This window comes from Triturus cristatus, chromosome 10, assembly GCF_964204655.1.
Source record: "Triturus cristatus chromosome 10, aTriCri1.1, whole genome shotgun sequence".
Classification (NCBI taxonomy): Eukaryota; Metazoa; Chordata; class Amphibia; order Caudata; family Salamandridae; genus Triturus; species Triturus cristatus.
In genome coordinates this window covers 170847060-170869910 of record NC_140593.1, presented here as the reverse complement: position 1 = coordinate 170869910, position 22851 = coordinate 170847060, and the positions used below count along the sequence as shown (strand labels likewise).

The 22851-nt window shown below is 45.3% G+C and overlaps 1 long non-coding RNA gene across 1 annotated transcript in view; it reads left to right on the top strand.

Annotated features, from left to right (window-relative positions):
* The first annotated feature begins 9001 nt into the window (after nt 1–9001).
* LOC146789172 (uncharacterized) overlaps nt 9002–22851 on the top strand; it is a 94705-nt gene continuing 80855 nt past the window's right edge. The window contains exon 1 of the long non-coding RNA XR_014969760.1: nt 9002–9092. This is a non-coding gene — a long non-coding RNA (uncharacterized LOC146789172). The remainder of the gene's footprint in view (nt 9093–22851) is intronic.

The following is a 22851-nucleotide window of genomic DNA, read 5'->3' as shown; positions in this document are numbered from 1 at the left end:
AAACAACTTGAGCATGCCTGGAGATGAACTTATGATGCAGAAGCTAAAAAAAAGTACCGAGCATCTATTAAGCCCTATCATAAACTGGCACGGAGAGCCAGAGCAGAGTTCATAGCTGGAACAATCTCGGCGAGTAATAACCCCTCTAAAACAATCTTTACCCTGCTCAAGGTCATGAAGAGTTCTGGGTTGAAGGTGGATTCACCTATCACCTCAAATCTTCAGTGTGACGAGCCTGGCCAGTTACTTTTTGAATAAGGCGAAGAAGATATATACGAGCCTCCCTCCGGTCACTGGTACCATTTACCTTGTGGAAAGGCAAAGGAACATTGGATCCACTGTTGTTAGTGTACTCTCGTCCTTTTTGAGTCTCTCTGTTTGAAAATCAAATCTGGCTCTCCAGTCGACCCGTTGACTCCTACTCACTTTTGCCAGTTTCATACTCTTATTTCGCCAGTGAGTAGAGATCTGGTTAACCTATCTCTAACCACTGCATCTATTCCATCTGTGTGGAAGCACGCTAAAGTTGTACCACTCCTGAAGAAGCCGTCTCTAGATCCATCTGAGCTGGGTAATTACCGTCCTATATCTCAGCTGCCGTTTCTGGCAAAGACAGTAGAATCACCATGTAAACACCATTCTTACAGAGTTTATCGAGAGAAATGAAATCCTAGACTCTTTGCATAACGGTTTCAGATCTCGCCACAGCACCGAATCAGCGTTATTGGCAGTGATGGAAGAAATCCGTGGGAGAATCGATGTGAGAAAATCTGCTGCCTTGGTTCTCCTAGACTTAAGTGCAGCTTACGACACTGTCTCCCACGTGATACTTTAAAATCGTTTTCAGGAGATAGGAATTAGGGGGTCGGCCCTAGATCTTTCCAGGTCCTGGTGCCAACTTTTCACTCTCGGGAGTATGTCCTGCAACTGGGGGTGCCTCAAGGCTCAATATTGAGCCCCCTACTCTTCAACATTTATGTTCAACCCCTAGCGGTGGTGGCTAAAAGTAGGGGGTTGTCGTTGGTGTCGTACGCTGACGACACCCAATTGGTTATTGCCTTCTCTAAGAAATGTAACCACAACCTCGTGAAATTTAAGGAGGATTTGCTGGTGATTGCAGACTGGATGGCTTCAAACTATCTGCAGTTGAATGCCAGTAAGTCAGAAATTCTGCTGTTCGGGAGAGATCATGATATGTGGTCGGAGCAATATTGGCCAGAACGATTAAAACCAGCACCCCTGCCCAAAGAGGCAGTTAAGAATCTCGGTGTTTGGATTGATAGTGGTCTCTCCTTTGATATGCAATCTAAGTCAGTAGCAGGTACCTGTTTTGGACTCAGGCGAGGATTAAAACCTTTACTTGGCTTCTTCAACTCGAAAATCCGCCAGACCATTGTCCAGGCCACGATTTTATCCAGATTAGACTATCGCAACTCTCTTTATTTAGGTGCCAATAATTCCAGTATTCGACGATGCAGAGAATACAGAATGCACCAGCCCGCATTCTCCTGGCGCTCCCAAAATCATGTTCAGTGTCTAAACTTCTACCTAAATTACACTGGCTACCAGTGGAAAAAATAATCCAGTTTAAAATGCTATGCGTGACTCACAGAATTCTGACTCAACAAGCACCACTGGGGCTGGCAAATCTGCTTGCTCTCTATGTTCCTCGGCGTACTCTATGCTCAGCTGACCAAGGGTTGGCTTGCATTCCCCGTGTCCTGGGAGCCAGAGCTGGAGGCCGCTCTTTTAGAACTCTTGCGGCTAGACTCTGGAACTCGCTCCCAGCCTCCATCATAGGGATCCAGAATCATTTTGCCTTCCGCAGAGCCATAAAGTCCTGGCTTTTCCTGGCATGACTCCCCACCAGCCTCTACAGTCTCAAGTCTTTGGTTGCGCTGGGACGCACCGTCGCTGGGGCAGCCATGCGCATTACAAATCTTACAATAAAATAAATATTACATCTGCCTAAGATGCTCCGCGGAAGTTTGATCCATTGTCGCAATTTCACTACAACTCTTTTCAGAAGAGATTCATAATTACGTGAAATAATCTTCTCCGCACAAATACACAAACATATACCAAGATACATGGCAGTGTCTGCGACCCCTATAACAGGGAAGTGTAACTTGAAGTTTAGAATAACCTACATCTTTGAGAGGTTCAACTTGTTCGGCATCCTTAGATATTATACTAACAGCTTCATTCGGATTACCGGTCAGGTTGAATACCCTTACTCTGACTTAAGTGTCTTATTTAGGGTTCGATATATAGGGCAAACAGCAGGGGAGAGTGTGGACAACCCTGCTGTGTGCCCAGTGCTATTGGATAGAAAGGAGACAAGTGGCCCCCAATCATTACTTTAGCTACCAGGTTCTTATAAAGCCTCTGAACCAATGTAATAAACCGATTGCCTTCCTACATATATCCATAATCAGCCAGAGTGCTTCCCAATTAACCCGATCGAAAGCGTTCTCTGTGTCCAGCATAATAATACTTATGTTGTTCTTAGTTTTAGCAGCCACATCAAATGCCGCAATCGCGGTATTGCTATGCACCATGGTGTGTCTACCAGGGAAAAACCCATGTTGTTGTTCTGAGACCACATTATACATAACTGGAGCAAGACGCAAAGCTAGAATTTTAGAGAAGACCTTTGCGTCCGCGTTTATCAGGGAAATAGGCCATAAGAACTCCATTCCTCGGGTGGTTTGTCTTTTTTAAGAAAAACAACATTGTTGGTATTTCCCTATGATAGCGAAGCAGCCTCTCCATTACTGATAGCGATTGGCAGGTACAAGAGCTCTGGTGCTAAAATATCTATAAAGATTGTATAGAATTCCAACGGTATTGAATCCTCCCTGGCTGCTTTCATGGCGGGTAGTGCATTTATATCTATCTAAACCTCCCCAAGGCTAATTTCCCCCTCCAGGACTTGTTGCTGTTCGACAACAATTCGGGACACACCATACTCCTGCAGGTACTTGCCTGCAGCCTGATAGTTGTTGCTATCAGACCTGAGATACCAATTTCACTACAATATATAAAATTGTTCCATGATTGATTGAGTGTTTGTGTATACTACAGCACTTTCCCCTATAATCCAGCAGATGGTATTATTTGCTTCTTAATCAGAAATCTGATATGCCAACAGACGCCCCACCTTTTCCGCATACTAATATTGGAAAGCTTTGTTTTTCTGATAAATGGCAGCCACTCTCTCATTTAAGCCCCTACTAAGCATTTGTCATCTCTCAATCCACTGTAACAGTAGTGACTGCTCCTGCGGGTCTCTTAGAAGAATTGCCTGTGCATGGTCCTTTTCCAGATGCAAGCAATACTGCCGGATTTGGGCTTTCTCTAACTGTTTGTTCTTGTTTTGAGCCAGAATATACCGGAGAGGCACACATATATGCTTAAATTCATAGTCAGTCTGTTGCGATTGAGGCAGTGCCTTTATTATTTAATAGATACTCTAAAAGTAAGTGCTTAATTTAAGCCCGATATTCCATACTGGCAAGCAGTTTTCTAGGAAATCTAAATAGTCGTCAACCATCCCTTCCATCCGCTGACCCAGACTGCATATAGAATATAATAGGGTTGTAGTCTGATGTGACTTTAGGACAGATCTCAATGGATGCCTGTTGGACTTGGCCCTTCTGGCAGGTTCACCCCTGAACTTTTTGCTTTTTATTGGTGACTTGGTGTGGTGATTTGTTTGGTTCCTGCGCACTTTCCCTGTGTCCCAGGGTAAAGTGCGTGCGTGCTCTGAGTGCATGTGGTGAGATAGGCCTGCCCTCCCATAGGAATGCATGGGGAATGTATGTGTCCCTAGTAGTTCCTGAGGTGTGGGGTGTGCAGGCCCGAGTTTGGTATGTGCGGACTCGTGGGAGTGAATGCTGCGCGATGATGTGTGCGGCGTGCATGTACCTAGTGTGGAAGTGCCACTTCTAGAAGTGGGCACTTCTGTGTGCAGTGCATCTGGCGTGTGATTGGCTGGAGCTGGCTGGTGAGCCTGGCTCCAGGAGTCTGGTTGGGTCTGCCCCAGTGGTGAGTGTGTGATTAGCATGCTGATGGCTGGGGAGGAGTGCACCTTGGACCTGAATAGGGCAGGGTTTTCCCCACACACTGCTGGCTCCGCCCCCTGTGGTGCGACTGACGACCCTAGCCCTGCCAGTGAATAGAGTGAGGGGCTGAGCACATCAAGGGTGCTCCCCAACCAGCTGCGACTGGTTTTCCCCCTCACCCTGAACCCAGACAAAGGGATTTGGTGTATAAAAAGGGGCTGTGCCCCCTTACAAAATGTTCTTGTTCTGCTTTGGATCCTGACAGGGGGGGCTTGCTGCTGGTGGGGCCCAGGAGGGACCGCCATGGGGGCTACCTCCCTGCTGGAGGGCCCTGTGTGCTGGCCCCTGGGCCCTGCTTTGCCCCCCTGGACGCCTTCAGGACCTTTTGGACCTTTTTGCTGGTCCTTTGTCTCTGCTCAGGCTTGGTGCAGCCTGCTAGCGCCCTGGGAGCGCTACATCGCTTTATTTTGCCCCATAGGAGCGCTGGAGCTCCGAAGCGAGGCGCTGCCGTCTGTTTGGAGGGAATCCCCATCGCAGGGATTCCCCCCGTGATGCTGCCGAGAGCGGGTGCCCACCCCGCATTCTGATTATGCCTAGCGGGAGCCCACCCCGCTTATATTGTGCCTTTGGTGCGGGTGCCCACCCCGCTTATGTCTTCAATTTACGGGTGCCACCCCGCTTCTGTGGTTTAAATTTGCGGGTGCCCACCCCGTATGTGCCGACATCGTGCAATCACCGCCGCGGCCGCTTAGGCAGGAAGTCAGGCAGAGATTGCCTGGGACATGGGCGGGGCCTCCCTGGAGTCCGGAAGCCCCGCCCGCCGAAGAAAGGACGGCCCGGAAGACGGTGAAGCATGGCAGGGCTCCCATGAGTGGAGAGAGCCCCGCGCATGTTCCTGAAGCCCCGGGTCCCAGGAGGGGGCCCGGGCGAAGCGAAGGAAGCCGAGACCGGAGGAAAGGAAACCGCCCCCAGAGCCGGTGAGTGAGGGCTCAAGGGGGCGGGGGAGATCCGGTCGGGGCCTCAGAAGAAGCCGGTGAGTGGGGCTGCCCCCGGTCGCCTCATACTGGCTGCACGCGGGATGGGGACAGAGTGTTTTGCTACCAGGAGGAGCCCGGTGAACGGGGCTCCTCCGTCACCCTCGGTGCCAGTGTCCATTCTTGGGCATGAGCGGACCCGCCGTTGCGGGCCGCTCCAACACGGGGGCATGTTGTGCAAAGCGCCAGGGCGCTCCAATGCGGGGCACAGGTGGTTCCCGAGCCTGCGAGGCTCCAACGTGGGGGACATACTTGTTTAGAGCCTAGCATGGCTCCAACGTCGGGGGCATTGTTTTCTCTGAGCCCCGAGGCTCCAACGCTGGGCAGGTGTGCTTTAGAGCACTGGTGCGCTCCAACGGGGGTATAATTGTTTTTAGAGCCCAGTGAGGCTCGAACATGGGGGCAGAGTAATTTCAAGTTCCCTTTTGGCCGCGATACTCACAGCTGCCCCGCTACTCAGTGGGCAGCTGCAACGATGGGGCCATAATTGTTTTTAAAGCCCAGAGAGGCGGGCATGATTATTCTAGAGCCCAGAGAGGCTCCAACTTGGGGACATGGTGTGTGATGAGCCTAGGTGGCTCCAACGTTGTGGATATTGTTCCAAGGGCTAGTGAGAGCCCATGCCTTATTTGCCTACCACAGCTGCGCAGCACTTAGTGCCAGCTGCAGCGTTTAGGCCCTGCTTTGTCCCCAGCTGCCCAGCAAGTAGTGGGCAGCTGCTACGTTTAGGTTCTGGTGCGTCCTGGACTCTAATGTGATTGAGGTGTTATTGCGATTCATGCTAATGTGCTTTTGGGTGCTAGGAAATGTATTGTGTATAGCATGTTTTGCGCACCCTGTGTCTGATACCTCTAAATGTGGTTATTTCTGCCTAGAAGGTTGTTTTACCTGCTTAGGTTGATGGTAGGGAGAATGTACTTCCCTGTGCGATGTGCGCCCCTAGTATAGTTATAGCTAGGTGGTTAGGTCTAATGAGTTAGACCAATGAGAATTGCATAATGTGATTTATGCCCCTGTGATAGATACAGGATAGGTTTTATACCTGATGCTAGTGTGATGACACTGAGGTCATTATTGCGCCAGTAGAGACTGGTTGTGTTCTACAGTTACTTTGTGTTATGTTCCACATTTACTATTGGTGATTTGTGCTGTGTTCCAAGTGCTAATTCCTGACAGTGGTCCAGGTGGCCCTGTCTTGTACATAATCCCTTGTAAATTCTGCCCGTGCCTGTTGGCACATTGTAGAGTGTGTGTTTTTATCTAATGTGTTGTGTATAATACAAAGGCTATTTTTATAGAATACCTTGTGTGGAGTTTCCTTTGTTGTGGGCCTTGGGTGTTGTTGCTGGGTGCGCGCGCAAACGCTTTACACATCGCCTCAGAGATAAGCCTGACTGCTCGTGCCAAGCTACCAAGGGGGTGAGCAGGGGTTATCTTTGGCGTGTAACTTCCTTGCCCTGACTAGAGTGGTGGTTTCTGCCTGGCTTTGGCGCAAGCCTCAGCCAACCAGAAATCCCATTTCTAACAATGCCCCTTCCAACAGCTGTCTTTGTACCAAAATCAGACCAAGATGAGGATATTGTCTATTGGGTGTTGAATAGTAAGTATAACCAGGTACCAGGGGGAACAGAACTCCCTATGCATCGACAAGACAGTGCAGTCTAATTATTTCCATGATTGATGCACATGTTTTTGGCATCCGTGCCCTAGCTTGCCGATCAGTAGAATCTATATGATAGCCAATCACACAGTTAAAGTCCCCCATTAAGATTAATTTCCCACCCCAATCCAATAGTTCCAGATTTAAATAGTCAAAAACTGCTGGATCATCAGAATTAGGGCCATAGACTACACAAATAGTATTAGTCTGCCCATTCATGACAAGCTGCGCTATAGCCCATCTGCCCCTGATAGGAGATGCTGTTCGGATAATCCTAGCAGCTAGTTTCTTAATTGTTAAGTTTCGCCTTGCTATCGCGTAAACGATTGCAAAGCGAGACTATAGAATACGGGTTTCAAAAGTGCTCCCAAAAAGCGGATTGCATGGCTAGCACGCGCACAATCACGCGCATCGTGTCGCCATGCAATCCGCCTTTTGGGAGCACTTCAAAGGGTCCGCTCCCCCGCCCCCAAGCGCGCGCGCGCGCCACTCTCCGCCGGGCTTTTTTTTTTTTTTTTTCATTTGCAGCGCCGTCCACACGCTTGTAATGGCCGCTCTGAGAGCCTCTCCTGCTTCAGCCCCCCAGCCTCGAAAACTGTGAAATTCTGCTGCATCATCAACTCACCCTATCTCTCAAAGCTGGTTTCCCCACACAGCCGTTTCTGGACTTTTAAGTTTGCCCTAACCTTCGAAGCCAGGTTTGTCACAATCTCTTCCTTGTTTAGCTCGTGATGGTTTAGGCTGCTGTCTGTTGAGTCCCAAGTTTCTAACCCCTGACATCCACTTTTCCTTAATTTGCTCGTTTTCTTACTCTTGAGAAAACGCCCACTTCCCTTTGTCACCTTGGCTTGCCATACAGAGCGCAAGATATTATCTTGCTAAATCCTCTTCCCTTTCCTCTTCTGTTATCAGGACCCCCACCCCTCTCAATAGTCTCACTGATCTGTGTTTGTCCCGAGCACTCATGGTTAAGAGTTAGTTAAAAAGGATCACTGAAAGTCTTACGCCCACTTGCTCTGTTCTGATGGCTATTTCAAAGTCGTGTGCGATTTATTTTAATGAGTCACTGCGGCGGAGTCAGAAAGAAATGGTAAATGCCAGCATGTGTAAGGTGACTGTCTCAACGTCTGGCCTGCTTCACAAAACCTGCAAGCTTACTCTGCTCCCTGAATGTACACCAGCAGATTTCTGCGCTCAGAAGGTGCAAGGGTGCAGTGTTAGTGTGGTAAAATGACAGTTTTGTCTCGATTTTTTTCAAATAACCATTGACTTCTTTTGATAGAGCATTTGTTTTTCCCTGTTCCCTCTACCAAGTTTCCTCAGTTACTGCAGCCCCCCTACACCTCGGGCCCTATGTACGGACACAGTTGCTCACAGACACAGAAAGGGCAAACACCTTTGATACATCTGGCCCCGCGTCCATGTGGGCCAGATACAAAGGTGAGGCTTGGGCCTGGGCCAAATGTCTATTACGTCGGCCGTAATCTGTATAGTTTGGTTAATGTTTGTTATACTTGGGCGAAATTTCCAAAATGACGCCGTTTTTGTTCTTCACATAACTAAGCCGTGTTTGCAGCACAATCATAGCACTGGAATAATGCGAATAACTGGAACTCAAGCAGCTTTTTGGCGCTATGTAGCCAAATGCCATATTTGCATTTCACATAATTTCCCCTAAATGTCATGTAATTACCTGAAAATAAATTATGCACATTTGGCAGATCACTGGAGAGCATGAGGTATTCCAAATGTAAATATAAAATAAGGTTCACTGAGAAGTTTGTTGATGACGTCTGACAGACTTTTATTGTTACCTAAATCAGCGATGCCCATTTTATCGACCTTGGAAGAGTCAGTGAGATTTTTTTTTACCTTGGAAGGGTCAGTGTGTTTTTTGTTTTTTTAACCTTGGAAGGGTCAGTGAGTTTTTTTGTTTTTTTTTAACCTTGGAAGGGCCAGTTTTGTTTTTTTTAACCTTGGAAGGGTCAGTGAGTTTTTTGTTTTTTTTAACCTTGGAAGGGTCAGTGAGTTTTTTTCTTTATTTTTAACCTTGGAAGGGTCAGTGAGTTAACACCGTGCTCCCCATTTATATGATTTTTTTTCAGTTTCAAGTCATCCCGCCTTAATGGTTTCATCCACTATGTAGTAAATGGGTTCTCGTCCCTTCGCAATGTGGCAGGTGGTGCAGTCCGAGTGTATCAAGGCGTGGCTATACCCGGGCCCGCCCCCTCTAGTTCTGTCCAGCTTTTGCCAGGTGCGGATGACCTTTCACCTACGGGCCGGATGGGAGACGAACCGTTCTCTGCCATCAGAGGAGCGGCCTGTGGACAGGTGTGTACCAGCTACCACCGTGATCTCCCCCTGTAACAAAAGTCTCCCACCCTCTAGCCACAGCTTTCGAAGTAGATCGAAGGTTCATATTAGTTGTGTGTCGTTTATTTTTTATTTTTAAAGCTGTAACAAAATTCTCGCACGCTTTTGGCACAGCTTCGAAGTAGGCCTGCTAATATGTTAATATAACCTTTCCACTTGTGGTTGTCGGGTGTAGACAGAAATGACACGAGCGCGGCGGAAACACCTGTCCCTGCCCTGTAAAAAGCATCAACAACTCCTGATTGCATCCAAGCATCGTCTAACAAACCGCGGCAATGCACGGCGATCACTGGTGCTCGGCAACGGAGGGATTATTAAAGCGCGAGGCCTTTTTCCGAATCGTCATTGTACTGCCGGTCTCCTGCATTTTTTCGAACCTTTTGTTCCTTATTTATTCAGCCGCTAACATTGTGGAATCTTAGGATACCTTTCTTTCATTAAGGATGGATGGGAGTTGCGGACAGGCCTTTGGAGAAGTGACCATCGTGGCAGTAATATACATTATTTTAACGCTTAATGCAGCCTTAAAGCTTCAAAGCTCCGTAAGTCGTAGGTATTATTAACCAACTTTTTTTTTTTTTAAACTCCCAAAAATTCGCAGGTGAGTGGGGCCCAAGGTGAGTAGAAGCAGTGACGTGGGTACAGGTTACAAACCCGCTCAGATAGCGTAGCTGCCAAGAAGCCAATGGAGTTGCAGTACCATGGGCCGTAGTGCAAGGAAGGAGATGCCCCCCCTCCCCCCTTGAACTATGAGATGGTGAGCTACGCCGGCTTCAGGGGGTTGTTTAGGTCTCGGCACCAATGGTAGAAGTGGCCCCGTTTCATTGGACACCTGCCAGTTTTTGCCAACAGCCTTCTCGGCCTCCACGTCTCGGGATACCACAATTTCTATTTCGGGCCGACCTGGTGCACTCTGGGAGTTGTAGTCTTTGGTACCATTGAATAACCGTTTGTCAGTCCTACCTGATAGTAATGATTAGTAATAGAAAAACCCAGGACTGGACGCCTGGCGTCGCGGGCGCTTGTGAGCTGCACCGAAGGAGGAGCTAATACAACTGGAAGCCGTGTACTGCCCTTGAGCTGTACATTCTTTGCAGCAGGCACAAAACACGCCGAGCTGCCGTACCCAGCTAATGGTGAATAGTTTGTGTAATCTACACAATCGCTTATCGCAGACCGAGTTTTCATTTCCCGGCAGGTGTATACGTTTCAGGGAGATTGGAGGGTCTTGCTTGTCCGCACTGCAGCCTGCAGCTCCCTGTGGATGTTTTGCCTGGAAGCACATAAGCCTCTCCTCGGAAGCTCAGAGGAGCTTTTTGAACTGGAGGACTTGGACTCATCGCCCTGCAGGCCCGGGTTGAACAAGACCTTCGAGTCCTACCACCTCCGTTGCACTGCAAGTGGCTAGCGCCCTGAGGCCCCTGCTGAACTCGCCCGATGCAGTGGGTGGGAACATGGGTGTCCACAGAAATTATTCCAGGGGGGGGGCGGGTTATCCTGGCAAATGAAGGGGCGTGGCTAATGTTAATCAATAGGGGCGGGGCTAAAATGGTAAACAATCAGGATCGGGTAATGCTGAGGCCAAGCTGAGAATAACAAACATTGGCATAGCCAATAGGTCTCGCCTTTGGGACCTTATATGTATTTAGTTATGCAGCAGGTCCCAAAGGTGAGACCTATTGACTATGCCAATGCTTGTTATTATAGCAACCCCTATATAAACACTGCTTGAGAGATGAAAATAAGAGGTTCATACATTAGCTGCTTCAAAGCTCCTCGATCTTTGAATGCCAAGTGAGTTTCAGTTACCCCCTTGTATGCTACTAATTCCTCGTGGATTAATTGTCGCTTTCTCCTCTGATTTAAGACTGCCACATTCCAACACATTAATCTGAAACTAGTCATGAATTGACCAATCTATACGACCTTGCAGCCTAGCCACCACCTCAGACTGCCCACCACCCTACTCTCTGCGGTACATGCTGGATACAGTTTCAAATTATTTTGACTCCTATAACTACCCCCACCCCCTCACCGTGAAGTGCACATGCCATTTAACATAACCATTTTCCGATGCCCCCTGAACCCCTCCTGACCAAACCGACCCACTCTGTAACTATGAAAGGGAATCAACCACCCCTCCTTGTGTTGTCAGTTGTTTTGACAGCCCTCCAAAAGCACTGTGCATGCCGCCCCATGCCACCCACACCACATCCCTACCACTCACTTATAATAAATTCCTCTCTCTTTTTTTAAATTTATTTTAATTACATCTATATAAGCTACTCCACATCAGTAAGACTAGTCATATCTCTGATCCCTGTGGCACCCCCTCACAGCTCTAGTTTAGACATTAGGAGTAACCTTAAGAAAAAGACTATAACGTCCCTTATCACCATTGAATGAGAGCTTGTGAAGCTTCAAATTACATATGAAAAACCTGTGGGTCACCGTTCCTGATGCAACACACAAACATAAACTCTCGGGTCTGAGCAACTTTAGAACTAGAGCATGAAAGGAGAGATACTATAGTCAAGCTGTGTCTAAAATGACAGTGAACAAATCAGAAAGGAAAGGAATCCCTTTAAGGATGAATGCCCTCACTCACCCGAAGGTGACATGCTTCATCATTTAGGCTTTCTCCTCTCAGTGGGAAAACCTAGTCCCACTGAGGGCTACAACCACCGCACTGAGAAGTGGGAGCTCAGGGATGTTTTTGTTTAAGATTTTAGGATACTCAGATCCCAAAGATGAGCACTAATGTGAGAAGAGGGCGCAGCGCAAAGAAATTCAAAAGTGTGTGAAGTGTGAGCTAAAACTGGCTAGCGCTATTGAAAAAATGATTTTTATTGACTCATTAGCCCTGCCAAAGATAAAAAACAGTGCAAAGCAGTTACTATTGAAAACTGCTAGATGACAAGGGTCAACATGTTTCAGCCAATGACCATCTCAAAAGTATGTGTGGCTTTCATCAGGACCAAAAAACAAAGCTGCTGCTAGAAAGTGTTACACACGTGCAAATAAAGTTTGAAAAAAAGACCAAACCAGTTAATGCTTTAGCGGATACAATCTCGCTGGAACTTGTCTGAAAATAAGAAGACACATATAGAAAAAGTAAATCTCCAAACCTCATTAGTTAACAGTCAAGTCTGAAACACTGGTATATGTGGCTCAAACATAGTACTTATGTCCAAACTGTTAGAAAGCTCTAGTAAAAAGACTCACCCAATCTGTGGGACAAGTGAGCCTACCTCAACCTGGTTACAACTCAGGGAAGGGAGCCCCGCTCTGTGAAAATAAGCAAGTATAACCTAATCAGTATAATTTACTTGCTCAATAGTGCCATAAAAAGTGAAGAATATCAGTAATGTCCAACAGACTAAAACGGACTCAAAACAACATAGAGTGTTATAACGATGTCACTCCCCTTATATCCTGGAAGTGTATGTACATAAACCACTTGTTAAGATTTTACAAAAGTGGTCAAGGACGAGGGAAGTCAAGTGGCTGAAAATTACGAACTCATGTTCAAGCCAAGAGTCTATACACTGAAAGACTACATCATGACCAAACACAGCAACAATTATCAATAACTTAAACCAAATCATCAAGCAGAAACTCACTAAAATGCATATCAACACACTCACCTCTCCGTCGGTACTCCGTCGATGTACAGAGATTGCAACCGGAGGAACCGACAGGGTGGGAAAAGTGAGAATAAATACCCAAACACTGATGGCTCCGAATGGAGAAATAAGGACCCCATAGGTGTCTATCCTGACTGCCTGCATTCGTGAAGGGACATAAGGACCCCATAGTCGTCTTGCTGTAATGCCTGTCTCTGGCAGGATGCTAGTGACTTAATAAAGCAGTGTACGGCAAAGCGCGCATGCGCACTCGGATGCATTTATATCATGGAGTTTTGTTAGCGAAGCCCGACCAGAGACAGCAATGATTGTTTATCTGTAGCCTAGCAACGAGAACATATAGTTTTTTCAGAAGACGATACAAACCGGAACACAAGCTTTATTAGTCAATGGGCACAACCAAATTGCTGAATGTTTAAGCAAATCGATTTGTGCATAATTAATGAAGGCCCAGTATTAGCAAAGTACAAAACCCATTTGACACAAAAATGTGTAAAAAACGCTAAGAAGGCATGTGTCGTATTTCACCACAAGTACAGGATTCAGTAAATAATAGTGCCAAAGTTGACTCTACAAGTAAACAAACAATCGCTCCACAGTATAATCTCAGGAAGGATCTAGATATACCCAGTTGTTTTACGTATTTACTGTGGGAATGTTGTAATATCAAATTATTTGTTGGAATTGCTAAAGGCAATTCTCATAGATGGTATAAGGTCATAGAGACAACCAAGGAATATCCTCGTTCAAACCTATGTTGTCACTTTTTAAGCGGAACACCCACCGCTGTTCTCTTCTGAAGAGAAATTTTGAAATATCTGTGATATGCTGGGGAATGAGAGGCTGCTCCAAAATGGTCCATGACAAATCATCTGCCTGATGATTAAAATCCAGGAAGTGGTTTGTCATTTTAGTAGCCCTCCTCTTGCACCGAATGGTGCTCTTGTGTTCAAGGATTCTGGTTTTGACCTTGCGTGTAGTCATGCCCACATACTGCATGGAACAGGGGCACGTGATGAGATAAATTACATTGTCGCTATTACAATTAGTGTGTTTTTGTAACAGCCAAGGTCTACCAGTGCCAATATCCACTTGTGTCATGTGTGAAGTCTGTGGACAAGCCGCACATGAACCGCATGGGTAATGTCCTTTCACCGGTGGTAAACCCCATAATGGCTGTTGTTCACTTGTATTGTGCAAGATTCTCGGTCTGGTGTGTACAATGTGGTCTTTAATGTTGGCACTCCTTTTAAAAGCAAAAAGTGGAGGTTCTGAGGCCTCAGTACCAATGTTCAGGATTTTCCAGTGTTTGAGGATACTGCTCTTGATTTTGTTAGAGTAAGTATTGTAAGTGTTCACACAGGTGAGTCTATCAGAAGGTTCTTTGGGGCTGGGCAAATCAATCAGAGCTGCCCGATTGTTGTTTGCTGCTCTTTTTCTAGACATATGTACCACTTTCTTGGGGTAATTACGCTCCTTCAGTTGAGTGCTGAGATGTTTCGCATGCTCATTGTATTTGGCAATGGATGAACAGTTCCTCCTTATTCTTAAAAACTGTCCAAAAGGAAGATTCTCCCTGAGGGATTTGGGATGGAAACTCTCAAAAGATAATAACGAATTACGGGCTGTAGGTTTGCGATATAACTCAGTACCCAACCCTCCGTTCTCTGGGAAAATTCGAATATCTAAAAATGGTAAACTTGTATTTGAAAGTTCAACTGTGAATCTCAGGAAGTTGTTCTGTGTGTTCATCCATGTATGGAAAGCCATAATGCTGTCAGATGATCCCTTCCATACTACAAATACATCATCGATGTATCGTTTTCAGATGCTTATATGGCTCCTGAAGGGATTGTCTTCTCTGAATATTATAGACTGCTCAAACAAATGCACATACAAATTCGCTAGACTGGGTGCGAAAATGCTGCCCATAGATGTTCCCGATATTTGTAAGAACAAGTCTTTCTCAAATCTGAAGAAATTTTCCTTCATGGCCATTCGTGCACACATCATAATGAAGTGTACAGGGGTGATGCTATTACTAGATTTTGATTGTAGCAGCATCTCAACTGTTGCAAGCGTTTCATCTTGTGGTATGGAGGTGTATAACGCCTCCACATCAAATGAAACCAAGAAATCTTGTTCAGGATCAAAGGGAATGTCATCCAGGAGGCGCAATAGATGTTTTGTGTCTTGAAGATATGTAGGCATCTCTAGGACCAATGGTTGCAAAAAGAAATCAACGAAAGTTGATAGAGGTTCCAACAAGGAACCTATCCCAGAGATGATTGGTCTCCCTGGAGGTGGTGATTGTCCTTTATGTACTTTTGGAAGTACATAAAAATAGGGTATAACAGGATGTGATACCACTAAAAAAGCAGCCTCATGATCAGTGATCCATCCATTGTCTTTGGCTTCATCAACCATCCCTTTAATCTCGCAGGAAAGGCGTTTGGTTGGATCCAATTTAAGCGGTCTATAGGCATCTCTGTTGTTGAGTTGTCGCATACATTCTGCTTTGTATGTGATACTATCCAAAATCACGATAGCACCCCCCTTGTCCGCAGCTTTAATCACGATGGTACCATCTTTAGCCAGCTCTTTTAGTGCTTTTTCTTCTGATTTAGGAAGATTGTGATAATGTCTTGTGTTGTGTTGAAACAACTCTTCGACATCTTTAAGGACCGCTTTTTCAAAAGTGGCGACCTGCACAGGTATCAAATGCGATGGAGGATTAAAAGTTGAACGTGGTCTAAGACCAGTATTGGTATTTCTGTAGATGAATCAGTGGTATCTTTTGTAGAAAAAAAGGACCGTAAGCGTATTTTGCGGAAGAAACAGGCCAACTCTTGTCTAATCAAGAAAGGGTCACCAGTATTCGTGGGGACAAACCCCAAACCTTTCTTTAGCACAGACATTTCAGTAGAATTGAGCTGTCGCCTGCTTAAATTCATAATCAGGTCGTTTCCCTGCTGATCCCTGGTTGTACCGGAGGCTGGACATTGCTGCGGAGTGTCCTGGAAGTTACTGGTGCATCCCAATGGACTGATGCCCGTTGATTTCTTCTGCGGCCTCTTGACCTTCTTGGGCCAAACCCTAAAAAAGGCTGCGGAGGAATCATACTGTTGAAAGGCTGGAATGGGTACATCGGTGATTGAAATGGTGGTTGTGGTGGATACCCAAAAAGGGCCTGGCGGCCACCATTGTTGTTGTCCTTGGCCATATTGACCACCTCTTTGCCCTCTATTTCTTTTGTTGGTGTTGTTAGATCTCGCGCCTTCGAACGGGGTTGTGTCCGAATCCGTCGACCCATCTTCACTAGCTGATGTAGAATAATTTGAACCATATCTCCTTCCTTTGTGGTTGAACTGGGGAGGGACATAGGTATCGCTAGTGTATGGGTATACTTTGTCAAATTTAAACTTATCAAGATCTTTTTTGAATTTGACTATCTTGCTTGCCAAAACTGAATCCTTGAACTCTTTGTTGTTTTTATTAGTTTCTTCGGCCTGCTTCTTGTAGACAGAAGAAACCAAGACTGACTTTATTTGTGTCTCCAGTGTCTGTATTTCTATCAGTATTGTGTCGGCAATACGCTTTGCGGTACTGATTATCAAAATGAGCCAGTCTCTGGTACACCGCCAGGCAATCAGAGACCAGTCCTTTAGAAATTGCTTGTCCTGTAAGAATAAACGAGGAGCATTGGTCACAATGAGACCTGTTGGTGCGCAATTTGCTCTAAGATACTCGGTCATGATTGCCCCGTGTATATATGTGCGTGAATGTGATCTTTTAAGAACCAATAGGTTGGCCCATTCATCAGTAGGAGTTGTCCCAATGCTGGGTGTAATATCCAAAATACTAGGTGTCGATAGTATATCCCTAGCCATAGCCTCATCAAAAGCCAGACCCAAAAGTTCTGCCATTGTATACACTCTGATGCCAGTCCTGGCAGTCTAATCGTTGGAAAGAACTTAAATAGAACACAATACCAAACAGCTACTAACAGTTCATCATTGTGGTGAACCAAGTGGTAAAAGGACCCACGGCCGTGGCCGTACTGAACTGTATAACACACAAAATGGATAAGGGGGGTCCAAGGGAACAGATTTAAAGACCTGCGAGAAGTTTCATTCCCCTAATACGTAATATGCAACACACAAACATAAACTCTCGGGTCTGAGCAACTTTAGAACTAGAGCATGAAAGGAGAGATACTATAGTCAAGCTGTGTCTAAAATGACAGTGAACAAATCAGAAAGGAAAGGAATCCCTTTAAGGATGAATGCCCTCACTCACCCGAAGGTGACATGCTTCATCATTTAGGCTTTCTCCTCTCAGTGGGAAAACCTAGTCCCACTGAGGGCTACAACCACCGCACTGAGAAGTGGGAGCTCAGGGATGTTTTTGTTTAAGATTTTAGGATACTCAGATCCCAAAGATGAGCACTAATGTGAGAAGAGGGCGCAGCGCAAAGAAATTCAAAAGTGTGTGAAGTGTGAGCTATAACTGGCTAGCGCTATTGAAAAAATGATTTTTATTGACTCATTAGCCCTGCCAGAGATAATAAACAGTGCAAAGCAGTTACTATTGAAAACTGATAGATGACAAGGGTCAACATGTTTCAGCCAATGACCATCTCAAAAGTATGTGTGGCTTTCATCAGGACCAAAAAACAAAGCTGCTGCTAGAAAGTGTTACACACGTGCAAATAAAGTTTGAAAAAAAGACCAAACCAGTTAATGCTTTAGCGGATACAATCTCGCTGGAACTTGTCTGAAAATAAGAAGACACATATAGAAAAAGTAAATCTCCAAACCTCATTAGTTAACAGTCAAGTCTGAAACACTGGTATATGTGGCTCAAACATAGTACTTATGTCCAAACTGTTAGAAAGCTCTAGTAAAAAGACTCACCCAATCTGTGGGACAAGTGAGCCCACCTCAACCTGGTTACAACTCAGGGAAGGGAGCCCCGCTCTGTGAAAATAAGCAAGTATAACCTAATCAGTATAATTTACTTGCTCAATAGTGCCATAAAAAGTGAAGAATATCAGTAATGTCCAACAGACTAAAACGGACTCAAAACGACATAGAGTGTTATAACGATGTCACTCCCCTTATATCCTGGAAGTGTATGTACATAAACCACTTGTTAAGATTTTACAAAAGTGGTCAAGGACGAGGGAAGTCAAGTGGCTGAAAATTACGAACTCATGTTCAAGCCAAGAGTCTATACACTGAAAGACTACATCATGACCAAACACAGCAACAATTATCAATAACTTAAACCAAATCATCAAGCAGAAACTCACTAAAATGCATATCAACACACTCACCTCTCCGTCGGTACTCCGTCGATGTACAGAGATTGCAACCGGAGGAACCGACAGGGTGGGAAAAGTGAGAATAAATACCCAAACACTGATGGCTCCGAATGGAGAAATAAGGACCCCATAGGTGTCTATCCTGACTGCCTGCATTCGTGAAGGGACATAAGGACCCCATAGTCGTCTTGCTGTAATGCCTGTCTCTGGCAGGATGCTAGTGACTTAATAAAGCAGTGTACGGCAAAGCGCGCATGCGCACTCGGATGCATTTATATCATGGAGTTTTGTTAGCGAAGCCCGACCAGAGACAGCAATGATTGTTTATCTGTAGCCTAGCAACGAGAACATATAGTTTTTTCAGAAGACGATACAAACCGGAACACAAGCTTTATTAGTCAATGGGCACAACCAAATTGCTGAATGTTTAAGCAAATCGATTTGTGCATAATTAATGAAGGCCCAGTATTAGCAAAGTACAAAACCCATTTGACACAAAAATGTGTAAAAAATGCTAAGAAGGCATGTGTCGTATTTCACCACAAGTACAGGATTCAGTAAATAATAGTGCCAAAGTTGACTCTACAAGTAAACAAACAATCGCTCCACAGTATAATCTCAGGAAGGATCTAGATATACCCAGTTGTTTTACGTATTTACTGTGGGAATGTTGTAATATCAAATTATTTGTTGGAATTGCTAAAGGCAATTCTCATAGATGGTATAAGGTCATAGAGACAACCAAGGAATATCCTCGTTCAAACCTATGTTGTCACTTTTTAAGCGGAACACCTACCGCTGTTCTCTTCTGAAGAGAAATTTTGAAATATCTGTGATATGCTGGGGAATGAGAGGCTGCTCCAAAATGGTCCACGACAAATCATCTGCCTGATGATTAAAATCCAGGAAGTGGTTTGTCATTTTAGTAGCCCTCCTCTTGCACCGAATGGTGCTCTTGTGTTCAAGGATTCTGGTTTTGACCTTGCGTGTAGTCATGCCCACATACTGCATGGAACAGGGGCACGTGATGAGATAAATTACATTGTCGCTATGACAATTAGTGTGTTTTTGTAACAGCCAAGGTCTACCAGTGCCAATATCCACTTGTGTCATGTGTGAAGTCTGTGGACAAGCCGCACATGAACCGCATGGGTAATGTCCTTTCACCGGTGGTAAACCCCATAATGGCTGTTGTTCACTTGTATTGTGCAAGATTCTCGGTCTGGTGTGTACAATGTGGTCTTTAATGTTGGCACTCCTTTTAAAAGCAAAAAGTGGAGGTTCTGAGGCCTCAGTACCAATGTTCAGGATTTTCCAGTGTTTGAGGATACTGCTCTTGATTTTGTTAGAGTAAGTATTGTAAGTGTTCACACAGGTGAGTCTATCAGAAGGTTCTTTGGGGCTGGGCAAATCAATCGGAGCTGCCCGATTGTTGTTTGCTGCTCTTTTTCGAGACATATGTATCACTTTCTTGGGGTAATTACGCTCCTTCAGTTGAGTGCTGAGATGTTTCGCATGCTCATTGTATTTGGCAATGGATGAACAGTTCCTCCTTATTCTTAAAAACTGTCCAAAAGGAAGATTCTCCCTGAGGGATTTGGGATGGAAACTCTCAAAACATAATATCGAATTACGGGCTGTAGGTTTGCGATATAACTCAGTACCCAACCCTCCGTTCTCTGGGAAAATTCGAATATCTAAAAATGGTAAACTTGTATTTGAAAGTTCAACTGTGAATCTCAGGAAGTTGTTCTGTGTGTTCATCCATGTATGGAAAGCCATAATGCTGTCAGATGATCCCTTCCATACTACAAATACATCATCGATGTATCGTTTCCAGATGCTTATATGGCTCCTGAAGGGATTGTCTTCTCTGAATATTATAGACTGCTCAAACAAATGCACATACAAATTCGCTAGACTGGGTGCGAAAATGCTGCCCATAGATGTTCCCGATATTTGTAAGAACAAGTCTTTCTCAAATCTGAAGAAATTTTCCTTCATGGCCATTTGTGCACACATCATAATGAAGTGTACAGGGGTGATGCTATCACTAGATTTTGATTGTAGCAGCATCTCAACTGTTGCAAGCGTTTCATCTTGTGGTATGGAGGTGTATAACGCCTCCACATCAAATGAAACCAAGAAATCTTGTTCAGGATCAAAGGGAATGTCATCCAGGAGGCGCAATAGATGTTTTGTGTCTTGAAGATATGTAGGCATCTCTAGGACCAATGGTTGCAAAAAGAAATCAACGAAAGTTGATAGAGGTTCCAACAAGGAACCTATCCCAGAGATGATTGGTCTCCCTGGAGGTGGTGATTGTCCTTTATGTACTTTTGGAAGTACATAAAAATAGGGTATAACAGGATGTGATACCACTAAAAAAGCAGCCTAATGATCAGTGATCCATCCATTTTCTTTGGCTTCATCAACCATCCCTTTAATCTCGCAGGAAAGGCGTTTGGTTGGATCCAATTTAAGCGGTCTATAGGCATCTCTGTTGTTGAGTTGTCGCATACATTCTGCTTTGTATGTGATACTATCCAAAATCACGATAGCACCCCTCTTGTCCGCAGCTTTAATCACGATGGTACCATCTTTAGCCAGCTCTTTTAGTGCTTTTTCTTCTGATTTAGGAAGATTGTGATAATGTCTTGTGTTGTGTTGAAACAACTTTTCGACATCTTTAAGGACCGCTTTTTCAAAAGTGGCGACCTGCACAGGTATCAAATGCGATGGAGGATTAAAAGTTGAACGTGGTCTAAGACCAGTATTGGTATCAGTGGTTGGGTATTTATTCTCACTTTTCCCACCCTGTCGGTTCCTCCGGTTGCAATCTCTGTACATCGACGGAGTACCGACGGAGAGGTGAGTGTGTTGATATGCATTTTAGTGAGTTTCTGCTTGATGATTTGGTTTAAGTTATTGATAATTGTTGCTGTGTTTGGTCATGATGTAGTCTTTCAGTGTATAGACTCTTGGCTTGAACATGAGTTCGTAATTTTCAGCCACTTGACTTCCCTCGTCCTTGACCACTTTTGTAAAATCTTAACAAGTGGTTTATGTACATACACTTCCAGGATATAAGGGGAGTGACATCGTTGACTGACTGACTGAGTTATTTATTGAGCGCACTTATGCCGAGGCGTCTTGGTGCTATGATAGAAGGGACGAGGTGGAGCTAGATTAAGAATTGGTGAACAGCCAAGTCTTCAAGGCCTTTCTGAAAGGGATCATGTTAGTTCCCAATCGAAGTGCTGTTGGTAGAGTGTTCCAAAGTTTTGCTGCTTGGAACGAAAAGGCCCTGCCTCCCCATCGCGACCTCTTAAATTTTGAAGGGCAAACTAGGCCCATGGTAGAAGATCTGAGTGTGCGAGAGGGGACATAGGTAGGAAATAGGGATGTCATGTCATCAGCCCCTCCTCCATGTACAGCCTTATGCACTAGACATAAAGTCTTAAACTGGATCCTGTTACGAACAGGAAGCCAATGGAGCCTCCTCATGTAGGAAGATGTGGGATGATGCTTCGGGAGATCAAGCAGGACTCTGACAGCCGCATTTTGCAGGGATTGAAGCTTAGAAAGCTGCCGCTCCCCTATCCCGGCATACAATGCGTTACAGTAGTCTATACGGGAGAGGACTAGGGCCCCCACTACTGTTTTCCGCAAGGTGAACGGGATAAAAGGTAGGACCTTCCGGAGTATTTTAATCATGAGGAAACAGGCCGAGGTCACCTGATTGACTTGGAACGTCAGTGAAAGGTCTTTGTCCATCAGGAAACCTAGGTTCTTTACTTTGGGTGCGGGAACTGGACAGATGCCCGCTTCAGATGGCCACCAAAGATGGTTCCAGAGAGACGGCTTGTGGCCAAATTCTATCACCTCCGTCTTCTCAGTGTTAAGTTTTAGGAAGTTCAGGCTCATCCAGCTCATCACTCTGGATAGACAGGTTTTAAATTTCTCCGCTGTAACTTCGACACTTTGTGACAATGACACTACTAATTGTGTGTCGTCAGCGTAAGAAACCAGGTTTAACCCATGATCCTTTATTAATTTAGCTAGTGGGGTAACATAAAGATTAAACAATGTGGGGGATAATGCTGAACCTTGAGGCACACCACAAGGAAGAAGAAGTTCTTCAGACTGGAGACCATCCCAGTGGATCTGCTGATATCTGGACTCGAGAAAAGATTGGAGGAGCGCCAGAGCAGAATCCTTTATGCCTAGCTGGATCAGTCTGTCATGTAGAACTGCATGATTAACGGTGTCAAACGCCGCCGTTAGGTCTAGTAAGACAAGAGTGGCCCTGCCCCCACTGTCCATGGCTCTACGAATTTCCTCTGTAGCCATTATTAAGGCAGATTCAGTGGAGTGGCGCGGTCTGAAACCGTGTTGTGTGGTGTCCAAGGCGCTGCTAGTATCGATGAATTGCATTAGCTCCTGATTGATCACTTTTTCTAAGACTTTGGCGGGCAAAGGAAGACAGGATATAGGGCGATAATGTTTGGTGACCTGGGGGTCAAGTGCAGGCTTCTTAAGAATCGGCCTTATACACGCCTTTTTCCAGGTTGAAGGAAAGACACCTGAGCTAATGATCTCGTTTAGCAGGGGAGTCAGAGATGCGCTTATCACCGTAGGGACCAAGTGATAAATGCGAGGAGGGCAGGGATCTAGAGGAGAGCCAGATTTAATTTGGAGTAGTATGTCACTGACCTGTTCCTCACTGAGAGGAGAAAATTGG